General features: G+C 44.8%; 1 long non-coding RNA gene across 1 annotated transcript; it reads right to left on the bottom strand.

The window, feature by feature from the left end:
* Positions 1 to 1,397: 1,397 nt before the first annotated feature.
* LOC142818064 (uncharacterized) lies at positions 1,398 to 3,566 on the bottom strand. Its single transcript, XR_012895532.1, has 3 exons — positions 3,392 to 3,566; positions 1,987 to 2,072; positions 1,398 to 1,622 (listed from the first exon to the last, which is right to left on the bottom strand). It is a non-coding gene; the product is annotated as an uncharacterized LOC142818064 (long non-coding RNA).
* Positions 3,567 to 15,552: the final 11,986 nt, after the last annotated feature.

Here is a 15,552-nt window from a genome sequence, read left to right as displayed (position 1 = left end):
TAAAGTTAAAGGAAGCAGGACCAAAAGAAAAAGAGAATGACCAATCACCTTTGCATGTCACACGGTACTACGTACATAAGGTGTCTCACAATTTTAGGAAAAGAGCCAGCAGATATGACATTGTTGTTTTCCACCCCTTGCAAGCTTTAAAAAGTGCATGTACTTACAGCAACAGGAATAGTCAATCTTGCACCATTCGTCACTAGAATAGGTTTACTGAATGCCAATCTAATGTGTATAAGATACCGCTAACATGTGGAAAAGTAAACATAGGACAAACTGGGCAATGCTTCAATGATCAAGCAAGACAGCATGCTTTAAATGTTAAGAAGAGCTATAGTAGTCTCATGGCCGGACACCGTAAAGAATGTAAGTGTAGTCCTAGGTTTCATAAAACATGGTTTTTGAAAAAAAAGCAAGCAGAAAAATGAGAGATTTTAGAACTCTTTATCAGGAAGGCCAAGGATCAATGCATCAGTACACCTTCACTTATCTTTTCCGAAAAAGAGTATTCTTTTCTCGGTTAAAATTATTTTGTCATGGTCACACATGTGTTGTTGCAGATGAGCCCTGGTCTTGTGCTCAGTATAAAAACGCTCGTAGCACCTTCAATAAAATTCAGTTGACAGCGCTCTTTCCTGTCCTTTTTGCGATAAGATTTTTATTACAGAAAGAATTTCATTTTCTTACAATTTAGATATAATGATGAGTTTTCATTGTATCACAACATGGAGCAAATTGCATCTCAATACGGACAAAAATCACAATTTTGTGAAATTCGTGATATTTTCTCGTATATTTCAGCAGCTTGAGAGGTCTAAAGATATTTTTTCCTCAAAATATACCTTCTGTGGAGTAAATATTCACTGCTCAGATATTCATACAAAGTGCAATTTTGCAATAAAAAATGCAAACATAACACATTTTGGCTTTATTCTTGGAAACGAATGTGGCTAAAAATTGCACTATTACTATTGAGCTTCAAATACCTTACAGAAGCACATTTACTTAACAGGTAGACCGAATTTGCTTTAGAAAAAATAAGCGGTAGTTTTAAAACGAAATTTTCCACAAACAGCACACAGACGGCATTATGCCAGGAAGTTATAATGCCAGCCACATGAACAAAACTTTTTTTCTCGCTGAAATATTCTAGCAGTTCACTGTTTTCAACGCAGTAAGTCAGCACTTTTTTTTCAAATACAATTCAGATGGTCGCCAAAGTGGCTGGGACGTTTGGCATGGAATGGCCCAGCTATATTTAAGCAAAATAACTTACACAAATAACAATGTTTGTTCATCTACCATAACCACACTAGAAAAAGTTGTTCAGGCATTGTGACACTAAAACTTTCAGCGTCGTACTGCCTGAACAACTTCTTTGATAAACTCCAAACTCACGCCGAGAAAAATCCGCTCAATCACGGTGGTTGTTAAAGGCCTTGCGGCCGTAGACAATGTTGAAAATAAAAAAAAATCAACTCATCAGTGCTGTCACTCTTCTTCCTCATTACTGACACGGAAGATTTTTCGGTTATCCATGTGGAGGTTCAGGAAGTAGGCTTGCTCTAGACTGGGGCCGGGGGGTAGACTACGCAGGACGTCAGCGGCACCCTCTCATCCTGTAATAAGAGCAAATATGACTTCTCTTAAAAGGATGTTCGTGCTGTTCTGGCAGCACCATATATAAAGAATGTGTAGTGTGTATCCTTCGAAATGGCGTGTAATTGACATTACACTGAACTCGAAGCATACAACCCATACATTCTAATAATTTCGTATGATAAAGATAAGAGTTTTCCAGCATACAGCAAATTCCCGAAATGAGGTGAAGTGTAAGACTACAGCTCGAAAATGGCACTTACGAAAGCCTGAACTCACCTAAGAATCAAATTCCTTATAGGGTAGTGAGCCAGTGTGAAAAACAATTCCTAAAGTACAACGCTCAGAACATATAACATTAATCAAAATGCACAAGAAACTCACCTCTTCATGTACAAACAGTGAAGACATCTCTGCTTTCTCTTTTACATGAGAACAAATGATCTTGGGCGTGGCACTAGCGAAGAGGTCTGCAAAGAAAAAGTAAAAGATTTACTGACTTTAATCACGCCTCTAACAATCTGAGGAATTATTACAAGTCACCAATCAGTGCAATTCTGACTGCCTCTATAAGGGCATCAAAAATGAACAATTTTCTCGTTCTTTCTACCCTCACAAGACGCTCCGTCAATGGAATCTAATCCACATTTGACGCTGTGCTTCCTATTTGCCTGCTTTCTAGACGTAGGGCTGCGAACATGTGTTTTGTGCACCTAATCTAGCACAGAAATTCGTCATCTATAATTGAATCATCTTAATTCATTGTAATTTGATAAAAGATGTGATAGCTCGTCCAGTTTTTAAAGAGTTGCGGGCCTGCAATAGGTACTGCCTTGCACGTATGAAAGTACTTCTTTTAAAAAAAAATTTTCAAAGCTTGCTTTCAGAAAAAGCGTCTGGCATATTTCGACAACCAAGCCCATCCTCTGATGGCAATCAGGGGCACGCTATTCGCGATTATTGACTACGGAATTTACAAACGTAACCCGTGCCTAAATTCTCAGTTAAACACAATCACGCAAGTAAGAGCGCTCGAACGCGGCAACGCGCGCGGACACCGACTACGTTGCAGCAGCCATGGCTTATGCTAGAGCAACCGCAGATAGCTCCAACAGTCACGTATACTCTCTCGATTCTGTTATAACGCCGAACATTATCGCAGATGAAAGCGAAGCACGAAAACAGCAAACAGAAACGAGGGAAAACAACGCACGGCGATGGCCACAACAACGCGCATTTGGAAGTCTGCTAGATCTTTCCCTGTTGCTGCTGGCACTTGTCCTCAATAGCTTAAAAGACCGAGGCGCACGTGCTGGGAGCATCGCGGCATATCAGCACCTCCAACTATACCGTCTTTAAGCAAAAAAAAAAAGCCATTTCGTACAGTGCGCCTCTGTACATAATTTTTGCTTTTTCTTTCTTTTTTTACGCTTACACCTACAGAAGCACGTTGCACATTTGAGTATTAATAGAAATGTTATTACGATGTAGCCCAAAGCACATCTTAAAACAATATCAATCACTTTGTGCAGTGTAGAGACAAAGTGCGATCAGCAACTAATCCCGCCCTTGTTAAGTGATCACATCACTCACTGTATGAGTGATGCAGGCACTTACACAACATCGCGCATAGCAGTGTGAACTCGTTAAGTCACACGTTTAATCGGGCATCTGCAACAGGCCCGCGAACGCATGCTGTTGTAAATGGCTGGCAGCCTACTTCGGCAGAGCTGCTGCAGGCGCCCAGCTAGCGCTGTATGATTACTACCTACGAAAACAGTACACTCACCGTTAACAGGCCCACGTTGTCCGTGTCCGCCACTCCATGAATATTCCTTAATCCGAGCGTCACTTCGAACACGGTGTCATGCGTGACCACCATTGAATATGCGCCTGTTCGCTAGAACACACACAGCGACCAAGACCCCAGACCAACGCAACGCATTTGAAAGACGATGAGACAGATGGAGCAACGTTGAGAGAGAGAAGGAGGAGGCACTGGCGGCGGCGTGGCGGCGCCGCAGCTGTCCACGCAGGTGTTCGGTGACGCAACTCTTCGCTTATCTACGCCGCCGTTGTGGGAGCAACGCTGGCCGGGGTGAGCGGGGGGGGGGGGGGGAGAGGAGCGGGAAACCCGCCAAGGCGGCGCCGAAAGGCAAACGCTATGGCGCATACGGCGGACGGCCGTTCGGCGCGGAATGACTCCTTGTAAACGGCAACTCTCCTCCCAGCCAGTCGCACAGCGACGCAGATTATTTACCAGCCTCGGGTTCTTTGAGTATTTTGACGGAATGCGATTGCAGTGGGCGAAAAATAGTGAAGCAAAACTTGCGGAAAACCAAGTGCACCATGGAATGGCCAGAAACAATAATTATTTCGTCCTCGGTGGCATTAGCGGGAGAGCATCGCCACACCTTTTTCCAGAGCATTTCTTTTCGCATTATCTGTGTCTGGCTATTCCGCGTATGGTGCCGCAAACACTGAATGCGTAGTCGAAGCTGGAACAAATTAATCCACAGTCGCGGATGTTTATTACAAGGCTTGTCACGCACCACGAAACGTGCCGAGGTTGTTATAACAAACTTTTTGCTGACCACATGATCAGCACATAATTTCATATGGTTGCCCAACGAGCTAGCTAAGCACCTGTAGCAAAGGCAGGGCACGTTCTTGTTGAACGTTGTTAATATAAACGATTGTTGTGCATAAGCGCAGTGACAGCTTTCCGTGTGAATTGGTCCTAACCCACGTTTTCGAGCGTAGAAGCGCCTCAGCGGACCTAATCAGCTACCACAGCAAGTTCGTAAGCAATGATTTGGTTCGAAAGTGTGCAGCTGTTTTCCATATACTGAATAGTCCGTGTACAGTGCGTTGACCACCGCCATTTCTTAAGCCACCTCCCATATAGACTCCCAGTCTGAACAGGTGTGGGACCTTAAACACTAAGAAGCAGTGCCCCCCCCCCCCCGCACACACACACGAAATTTGAGGGCGCACGGGCTAATACACACGCATACTTATTTACAGGCGCACACACATACACGTATACACACATACGGCAACACACACACGCGACCGTAAACGCACGCATGCATGGGCGTACACATGTGCACAGGCACGCTAACACAGGCACGGACTCGCACATACACGCGCACGCACACATGCACGGGTGTACACACAATCGCGCTTACACGCGAACACAGGCGCAGGCTCACGCACACACACCCATACTCGGGCGAACATTATGTTCCTGTATATAATCCACAGCAAACATGTAGCTTATAACCAACGCTAAGGAAAGCTTTCGTAACATGGATTGCAGTTAATTGCCATTATAGATGAAACGCGATTTGCTTCTGCTGACATTCTGCTGTATTCGGAGAGCACCTTCACACATTCTAAGTCAATTAGGCCGTCATTTAACGCAAGGTCCACATATTCGTGCAGTAGCTGCGCTGCTCAGCCGCCAATCCGAAGGTCGCGGGTTCGATGCCGGCCGTGGCAGTCGAATTAAGGCGGAGGCGAAAATGTGGAAGCCTTTGCACTGTGCGATATGAGCGCTCATTAAAGAACACCAAATGGTGAAAATCTGCAGCTTTCCACTACGACGACCCTCATAATCATATCGATGTTTTTGAGACGTAAAATCCCAAATATTATAATTATGTGTTCTTCTTATGCTGCATATTCCATCCGATGAATCGGCACCTACACCCTTCTCAGGCACAAAAGCACCCTTAGAGCCTATTTTAGGGTGCTATCGAGGCAAGCACCCAAACAAAAGGGTGCTTTTTTTTCAATCGACCATTTATGGGTGTTAAAGGGTGTTGCAAAGGGTGCTTTCTCGTAAAAGCACCCTTTTTACACCCTTTTGAGTGCAAAAATTTTTACTGTGCTATAGTGTTGGTACGAGGCAGCGGCAAACTTCGGCAATTTTTTGAAGTCAATGAATCTCAATGAATTTCACTGGGTACGTTCATTTTGCACGTTCGCGCCATTCAAGCCAAATTGCAGGCTTGAGACGTTTGCAGATTCCTTTCAAATGAATTATATATATAGCTTGCCTGAAAATGCTCACCTCACTTGCCAGAATTAAGGGGACCCTGCAACACTTTTTAAGCACGGTCAGAAAACACTGCCGATCGGTAGCAGAGGCTCCAGACAACACGTGAGCCAAACATCATAGCACAGCACGCGGGATGGAATTCACAATAAATTATCAAAGTCAGCTAAAAATTACTCTCTTTTCTGCTGACAAATCACGGAAGACCCTGAAAATCACTCGTAAAAAGCCTATCTATCAGCCATTTGCTGATAGATAGATGCGCCGTTATGCGAAACCAAGCAGACAAATGCATAAATCTGTTCTGTTTCATCTATAGTGCCTAGAATATAGTATGTTCTATGCACTATAGCTTCATCTTAGAGAAAAGGCGATACTTGCTAAACTCCAAATGCGCCGCTGTCATGCTAGGTTGTGCACGGGGCACGATCAGTCACAGAAACGGTGCGGCGTTGTTGTTGGCGTGGTGATCTATTCGCTGGGCGTCTGCTCTTCACAGCTTTCGCAGTTTTTGTACTCCGTGGTGGCAGGACCGGCATGTCTTGCAGGATTTCCGGTTACGGCAAATTATTACGTGATACCTATAAGCGCGTTCGGTTGGGTTTCGGTATCGGGATTTTTTCGCTGAGTATTCGTTCAGCATTTCAGCAAACGTGCGTGTGACTACAGTGTCTCAGGAACATAAGAACGCCATCACCTTGACATAGTAAAAAAAAAAAAAACCGGTGTTAGCCTCTAAGAACCACTCCCCACCCTCCCTGTACGCACCATCCAGAAATAAATGATTTAGTGGCTAAGCTCCTTAAGGCGTTGGTCATGCGTCTCCTGTATGTATTAGCCACCTCTCGTTTTAGTCCTTGGAATGTACACTGGATGGCGGTTCCTGTATATGCTCAATAAGGGATGAGAAGATTCAAGATGGCGGTACTTGGAGTGTTCACTAGATGGACGGATGGACAATGATTGATTTGTGGGGTTTAACGTCCCAAAACCACCATTTGATTATGAGAGACGGACGGATGGACAGACATACACACAGGTGGACATGCGGACGGACAGATGGACCGTCGGTTCGTCTGTCTGTCTGTCTGTCTGTCTGTCTGTCTGTCTGTCTGTCTGTCTGTCTGTCTGTCTGTCTGTCTGTCTGTCTGTCTGTCTGTCTGTCTGTCTGTCTGTCTGTCTGTCTGTCAAGTGACCACTCCAAGTAACGCCATCGTGCATCTTTTCATCATATATTCCTTATATACAAACACCGCCATCCAGCGGACATTCCAAGGACTAAACGAGAGGTGACTGCCTACTACTACTACTACTACATACATCGGGGACGCACGATCCATAGCTTAGGAAGCTTCGCCCCTAAAAAGTTTAAGCTTGAAGTGTCGTTGCGAACAAGTGTTTTCGTTAAACGCTTGCGAACGCGACGGTTTCCGTTACAGCGGTCACCGCGGCCGTGTAGTGGTTACTGCTTTCGGCTGTTGATACGAAGCTCGTAAGTTCGATGCAGGCGGTCGTGGTCGCATTTTGATGAAAGCGAAATGCTAGAGACCTGTGTATTTGTTGCCAGCGCACGTTGAAGAATATCGGATGGTCAAAGTTCCCGGAGCTCTTCATTACGCGGAGTCTCTGATAGTCATATTGTGGTTGCGGGACGTAGATCTCCAAATATTATTTTAATATCCTACAGGGTTTTCACGAGCAACATGTCCTGACGTTTAAGTAGGCGTCAGAAAAAAATATTCTGACTTCATATGTATATAGGAGAATATCGACATAACATATTACGTATTCGTTATGCACTGAAAGAATAAAAAATGAAATAGCACACAAGGAAAAGACTTCTTTCGATCTCATATTTCGATCCCTTAAAGACACACCCCATGCTAGAATGATGAGTTGGTGGCGCAACCTTTCATGGAGTGAACGGAAATAGACACTGAAGCCTCTGTCTTGAAGACGGGGCTCAAGATGATCCAACGTTGAGAAGAGAAATATCATGACCTACCATGTTGGTCTTCAATGTTTTTAAAACATTAAACGGGGAAACTGGGCGTTTACCTTTGTATCTACAAGGCCAAACATCCGAAAATATTCTTCGCCTTCTTTCAAGCCCCTTCCTCTCTCATCTTCAACCACCACAACAACAACAACAACAAAAAGAAAACGACTAATACAAGAATAAACATTAGAAATAAAAAAAACACTACGAAGTGTACATAATGATCGATGAATCACGTGGTTTCCCTTTTCTCGACATCACGTGGTTTCTGAAAATAGGCAGCAATATTTCTAGGCACAGTGTGGGACTGTATTTACACGTAGCTGGGTCACTTTGATTCTTTGCCACCTCGTACTGATCCCTGACCTGATAATCGTGAAGTAAGCGCGGGATTTCAGTTCAAAATGTGGAAACTCAGTCGATAGTATTCCAGCTGTAAAAATACGAATGCAAGCGATAGATAGAAGGGAAGGGATTTTTGGGCTTATTCCGTGATATGCCGAGAGAAAAAGAGCTATTTTTAGCTGACTTTGATAATTTATTGTGGATTCCAAGCTGCGTGCTGCGCTATAATATTTGGCTCGCGTGTTGTCGGGAGCCTCTACTACCAATCGGCAGCGTTTTCTGACAATGCTCAAAAAGTGTTGCAGGGCCCGTTCAAGCGAAGTACCTATAAGGAGCAAAATAGGCAAGTGTGCAGAGAGTCACGCGATTAGTGTTCTGTCCTGGCGGGGAGCACTCAAATACGGAACTTCTACATTTTGATCTGGAACAAAACTATATTCTCATGAAGTAAGTTTCAGTTTATGTATTGCTGGATTTCGCGTGGATATCTAGTAAGCTACGCCTGTTCATTGTAATCGAGTTATCACAAAACCGAAAGGTAAGTTAAACGTCAACAGCTTCTTTTGCGGCTTCATCCAGCTGAGCTCGAGGACGCGGGTTCGATAACTGGGCACGACGACCACTTTTCTTGGTGAACCATAATAACAAATAAAAAGATCTTTGTAAATCAACATAGGTGCACGTTAAATAATCACAGAGATCGATACTTGTCCAAGGTCTAGCGCTGCAGTTTTCTTAGATTTTCATTTTTGCTGTCTTATCTCTTACATTACGACGTTTTGGTTGAAATATTTCTTCAGCTCAAGGATTGAACATCGAGAAGCAGAGCGCGCGCACACTGTATGATGATGATGGGGATGACACCCGTTGACGACGACGTCACAGACAAACGGATGATGATCATTATCATAATTCACATATGAGCGAGAAGTGCACAACAAACGCTCACAACTAATAAGTTGCTGCGTTGTAGTTTGAGGTGAAACAAACCTAACAAACCTCCGGTATACTCCATTGCCTATTTTGCCGTTTACATTTGCATACATCACCTTTTATTGGCTGTCTTGCCGGAGCAGCGCGGCCCGGGAGGCTTAAACTTCGAAAATCAAGGTGTGCCAATCTTTTCACACCTCTGTATTAACAACCACGATGAAGAGCTTGTGCAGCACCACCGGTGGGCCTCTCCATGTGCTCGCTACAAACTTCTGAACGGCATCGTAGCACAAAAATAATGGCCGTGGCTCCAGTGTTTAATTTTAAAAGAGACTTTTTCAGGAAATGTTGCCGCGGGCGAACGCTTTTGTGATCGATTACCATTGTGTTGATAGGAACAGCTATACAGTAAAAGCGTTGCAGCGTCAGCCTTTTCAAAAAAGTAATGTACGAAGGAATACAGCCATTTGTGTTTCAAAGAATCGTGGCGAAGTCTTTAACCATCATCAATACGTGGGACAGCGCACGTGCGACAACAGTGAAAGCAAGTGGGTTAATTAAATTGGGGACGCTCGCTTTGAAAACGCGATTTCATGCTTCCTCCGAGCGACACGCCACAGCATCTGTTCTTTTGTTCGACGAGATGGCGTACACACTATAGTCCATAAAGTTTCCCAAAAGCGACCACGGGCATTGTGGGTATGACATGGATTTGCCTAGTCGTCGCGCATGTGGGTGATCAAACGCACTTGTGGCTTCATTTATTTCGGTGTTTTTTTTTTCGAAGGTAAGAACAAACAACTTTTCACCACGTGACCTGACTTGAAGTGGTAAGTATAGAAGATTAAGGTGGTGAGGCGCAACTGCCAAACGTTTCACGATTGTTGTTTGGTGACAAAGCAGCTTCAAGTCCCGTGAAGCCAGAACGAACAAAAAGTGCGAACACTAGGCGAATCCATGTCACACCGGTAATTTCATGCTCGCTGAAGCGCCATGCGTTGCAGCTCCCATAGACACTAGCGCCAGAGTTCCCCCTAGTGTATATCTATGCTATAGTCGCTCACATAAGAATAAATACACGCTCCGGCTCTGGTACTGCAGTACGCTTGTGATTCATCTGTGCAACAGAGAAACCATTTACGATTTCCGATCTACCCATAAGCACGTTTTTGCAGATACTGTAAACACTACGCATAGTGTAAAATAAAAGTTCGTCGTTCCTTGTAAAAAACACAAAAAAAAACACAGCATATCTACGGAATGAATGATGTTGAGGGGTGAAGCGTCCATCAATTCATCCGTGCTTTCGTCCATACGTGCGCCCGTTCGTGCATTCGTCCATGCGTCCGCGCGTCAGTCCATCCGTCCGTCCGTTCGTGTGTCCGTCCATCCGTTCGTATGTCCGACCATCCATGTGTGTATGTGTTTGTCCGTTTGTGCGTCGGTCCGTTCATCTAGTGAACAAATCAAGTACCGCCATCTCGCTTGTTATGATATATCCATCATATACTAGTACCGCCATTCGGCGGACAATCCACGGACTAAAGGATAGTATGTACCACATTTCTGCTGTCAGTGCTTTGTTAACACCAAGAGCGTGATAATGACGCCGCGCTACGTTTTTCGTAGCATGTTGACATGCGGATATGTACCCGAGGGCGGGTATGTGCCACTGGTATGCGGGTATGTGCCACAGGTTACGTACAGCGACAACGCACAAGCAACGCCATAGGGAGCTTCACCTCTTAAACGTTAGGTTTCGCAGAGCAGTGAAATCGGAATCTTTCATGAAATTGGCCATGAAGTAACATTTTTCGACCGAAAACTTGCTAATTGAATACGAGCCTGTTATGAAAAGTAACCAACCTGAAATTCATAGAACTGCCTGACGTCATATAAACAAGCGACTGCAATTTACTACCAGGAAACGCAACAGTCATCAAGACACAGGCATGCGCTTTCGCGTTCTGCATGGCACACATTGCTCTTCTACCTCGCCGAGTAACAAGACGCCTCGCCTCCATTGCGGGAACCTTTCTCTGAGGAGGAAAACCAGCAAAGGAAATATTTACAGCTTTTCACAAGCCGTAGAGGCCTGGGTCTTCCAGACCTACCAACGTTCACAAAAGCGCTGGCCGCAAAAACCACACAAGCTCATCAGTGACAGAAATTACCACGGGTACAGGCTCTTGATGTACTGTAGCAGTACACTAAAAGGAACTTTCATGGCAAATCCGGACATGGGTCCATGGTCAGCAATTCTGCTTAAGTTTTACCGAGCTGCCAGTGGCTGAAAATGAACAGTTGAATCAATAGGCTCGTGCAGTCTGGAAGATGTTTCATTACAAGTAATAAGTGAAATGGTGAAAAGTAGCACACTAAGCAAAAAAGAAGAAAAAGCATCCTGCACGAAAAAAAAAAAACAGAAACGATAGCGTAGCGATCGCGTACCCAATGAAGTGCGCGAGCTTGATTGGTTGAGAAGATAGAGGGAATAGCCTACGTGTGACCGGTTAGCACATTAGGGATTCGTTTCAAAAGACCACTGTCCAAATCGCAGCAAAAGGGAAACGGCTCAACATCCTATGTTTTCGTGCTCGGTGGCCAAAGGCGTCTGGCACATGTTACAACGCCTCTTTGGCTTTCACACAGTGCGCATGGAAACAGAACGTGGGCTGTTTGCAAGACTGGTCTTTACAGTCACCTTGTACGTACTATGGTGACGATGCTGTTAAGCGGAAGGGCAGCGCAAGCCTCATAGAGGCGCCTATCCCGCAATCCAGAAAATACGGCTCATTGTGTGTAATTAACTCGATGAGCAGCTGGGAACAAACGGTGAAGAGGCTTTCCTTCGACGATGACTCACGCTTTTCTTCAGAATCTATATGGGAGCCGACAGATGGAAACACGTAGTGGGATAGTCAGGTTGAACAGTACAAGTGCATCAGACAGGCTGGCCGATGTTTCGACAGGAGGACCTATCTTCGTCAAAGGCACCTTGTCATCCTTGGCGTGTTAGTTTTAAGGGGGTTACTAGTGACGTCATCTTCTGGTGGTGGCGCTTGTCCCTGTTGGCAATCACCGCCTAGAAAGAGAAAATCTATACAGCAGAGGAGTGCTGTCTTCGCTGTCCTCATCGCGTAATACCAAACTCGGTATTACGCGACGCGAACGGACGACATAGGTAAATGACACATCCAAACATGATAATTACGACATGCGTGTCATCTAACAACATGACTACATGCCACACTGATGATGCGCTCGCGGCCGTTTCGGTAGCTTCCCATATGCCAAATTTGGTATTACGTCACGCCAATGAATGATGAAGGTATGTGACTGGTGCAAACGTGATAATCATGAGCGCGTATCATGTGAGAATATGACTACCTGCTGCAGTCAAGGTACCGATAGATTTCGACTTGACGCGGTGCGCGTGCTTTCCGGCGTTCATTTCGTCGCGTCACGTCGGCGTTGCCACGCCAGGCGCCAGCCCTGCCATATACTCGCACGCGTGCGTCGCGCTGCGTTGCTTTGACGCATGCACGTTTCAGTGCGCCCGGCGTCCCTTTGTCACGAAAAGAGGGAGACACAGTGTTTTCTGGGTAACGCATCGGCGCGAAATGCACCATGTCGCATTTCGCGCTGGTTGCTGTCGGGCTGCGCCGACGGACGCTGGTCGCGCCAGGCGTCAGACTACAGAGTGCTCGCGTTTTGCTAACGTTGCGTCACTATACCCAGCGTGCACGTGCGTCAACATTGGAGTATACTAGGCCCTTCATGATGCGCTCGCAGCCATTTTGCTAGCTCCACATATACGAAATTTGCTGTTACGTGACGTCAATGGATGACGAAATATATGACTGGTGCAAACATGATAATCCTGCCACGCGTGTCATGTAAGAACATGACAACATACCACACTCATAGCATGCTCGCGGCTGTTTCACTAGCTCCACGTATACTAAATTTGGTATCACGTGACGTGAATAGATGACGAAGGCAAACGACACATCCAAACATGATAATCATGACACGAAAGTCACGTACGGCATCATTTATTTAAAATTCCTTACAGGCCTTTTACAGGGCATTGAGTAAGGGGGGTAATTGGTGAAGTTTTGCAGATCACACAAAATTAATTCACGCGTTACAAAGCGTAACAGCACAATGAAAATATGACGCGGTTTGCAATATGAGTTGAAGTTAACAGGCGATAACAAGAAAAAAGAAAAGGCGATTTCATAGTGCACACACGACAGTGGGAACCGAATACAGTCATTATAGCATATGAAGGCGACATCAACCAAAGATAGCCAGCTGGCTTTACCTCAACGACGTGCCGTAATTTGTTTATAAGTTGCAGAACATACAATAGAAAAAGCACCAAAAAACGCAGAACCTATGCCCATATACAGAAAACATTTCCAGTGTGCAACAAACATAATCGGGCACAAAATCCGACAAAAAAAATGTGCAGAACAGTGGCAAGTCTATTGTGAGAAGAGAGTAAGCAGCAACTGACGGAAAGAATTATTGTCTGATACAGATGCGATGTTATCTGGAAGACCATTCCACAAACGTATGGCGCGAGGAAGAGCAGATGAGTTGAATGAATCAGTTGCCCTGTATAATCGCTTGAAACTGAAGTGATTATGCAACCTACGTGAAGTAATGGAAGGAACATTGAGGTGGAGTGGGAGGGGTCTGTTGGTGTACACGTATTTGTGAAAGAGGCAAAGAAGGGAAATGTCGCGACGAGTGCTCAGGGGTTGAAGAGAAGAATTGTTTTTAATTTGCGTTATGCTGCTGTGATAGTCATGATTGCGTGAAATGAAACGGACCGCCCTATTCTGAATAGCTTCAAGCATGTTAATTAAGTAGTTGTGATAAGGGGACCAGATAGGAGCGGCAAATTCAAGCTGGGGACGGACAAAGGTTTGATAGGCTAGTTGACGGACGTGAGCGGGACAGCTATGTAAATTACGGCGTAGATATCCTAAGGACTTGGAGGCTTTCGCGCTAATGGTGGTGATGTGGTGAGACCAGGAGAGATTGGGTGAGATTTACTTCCACTTCGCAACGTTGTGCTTATTTTAAAGGGGCATATCAACATTTCTCATTCGTGCTTCACACATCATCGATTCCTACTGTACGTGGGATCTGCCAATTTTTTTGTCGTATTCGTCGTCACCGTATGTTTCCTTGCACTGTTCGTGGAAGCGAGATCTCAGTGAATGGGTTTTCCCCAATATAGTAATGCTCCCTCCAATGCTTGCTAGCAAAAGTATTGCGCTGCACTGGGATATTCCAAAATGCTATTATTCGCACAACATTACTCCTCCCTCCTCCCATATGTGTTAAAACTGGGTCTTCGTTGATTTCATCGTTCATTAGAATGTACGCTAAGGCGGGTAAAGGGTCGGGACGACAAGCTCATGTGTGTATACCACGACTGTCATGCACATACTATCATGTTTCTCGTTTGACTACCCAGTAGAACCAACCGTGTCGCAACTGTAGATGGGTGGGTGGATGGGTGGATACGCCGAGTTTGCTCTCTTTCAATGTGGACAAGTAACATAGGTACGAGAGAACAAAAGAGGTGGAGGTAAAAAAAAAGGCTCCGCCTCAGAGTAATTATGAGCAGCGAGTCTTCGTTATACGGTCGTGTCAATGGTCCTATATCTTTTAAGGGGTGCCCCATCGGCTAATTTATACTTTAATACTGCATTACCGTATATATGAAGCCATTTTGAGGACCAGTAAGCGGTGTTTTAATAGTTACCGTACAACATTACAACAACTTACAAACATAATAAACAATAACTAAGGCCATAATAATGAACATAATAACTCAAAACTTAATGATTTAAGAACACAGTAAATTCATCCTCGATAAGAACAGAAAGAAGGCCTGGAAGTGTCGCTAAACTTTTGTGGGTAATAATGGTCCTTTCAACTTGATTCGGGCCACATGTGGTTAACTTTCTGCGTAGCAGACGCTGTATCTTGTTGGGCTCATAACGAGAAAAACGTCAGCGACCACTGTAAGAAAACCGTGATTGTACCAGTCCGGCTCTTTGATGGGATCAATGCTTTCGAAGACATGCAGTGGTAGAGTACGCTCACTCCTGTAGCATGCAGAAAAACAAAAATATTCGGGTGCAAAACCTGCAAAAAAGAATATCACCCTTAATAAGGTCGACAATCGCCAGCAGTGTTTCGCCTCGTTACTGACCAGCTTTCTCGTTTTCGCCGTGTTGCGAAGCCCATGCACTTCGGTAATGCCCCACCTGGGATATTGTTGGGAAGTGTTGGGGACAGAGCAAATGCCTAGCGAAGGTTTGTGTACGTATGAGTAAGTGAAAAAACAAACAAACAGAAGCACTGTATACAGTATTCGAAGCTCGTTTGTACGCGCCTTTTCTTTTTGGCGGAAGCAATTGTGTCCCCGGAGATTGTCTTGCAGAAGTGCAATTGCACAACCAGTTCTCGGTATTTTTATTGCATTTGCACAATCAGCTCTCGGTATTTTCATCAGTCTCTCTTATACAAAAGAGAAAGAGACAGACAGACAGAGGTAGCGCAGGCAATTATTTATGGTTAA

Source organism: Rhipicephalus microplus, chromosome 1 (assembly GCF_043290135.1).
Source record: "Rhipicephalus microplus isolate Deutch F79 chromosome 1, USDA_Rmic, whole genome shotgun sequence".
NCBI classification, from domain to species: Eukaryota; Metazoa; Arthropoda; class Arachnida; order Ixodida; family Ixodidae; genus Rhipicephalus; species Rhipicephalus microplus.
This window is presented reverse-complemented; position numbering and strand designations above follow the sequence as displayed.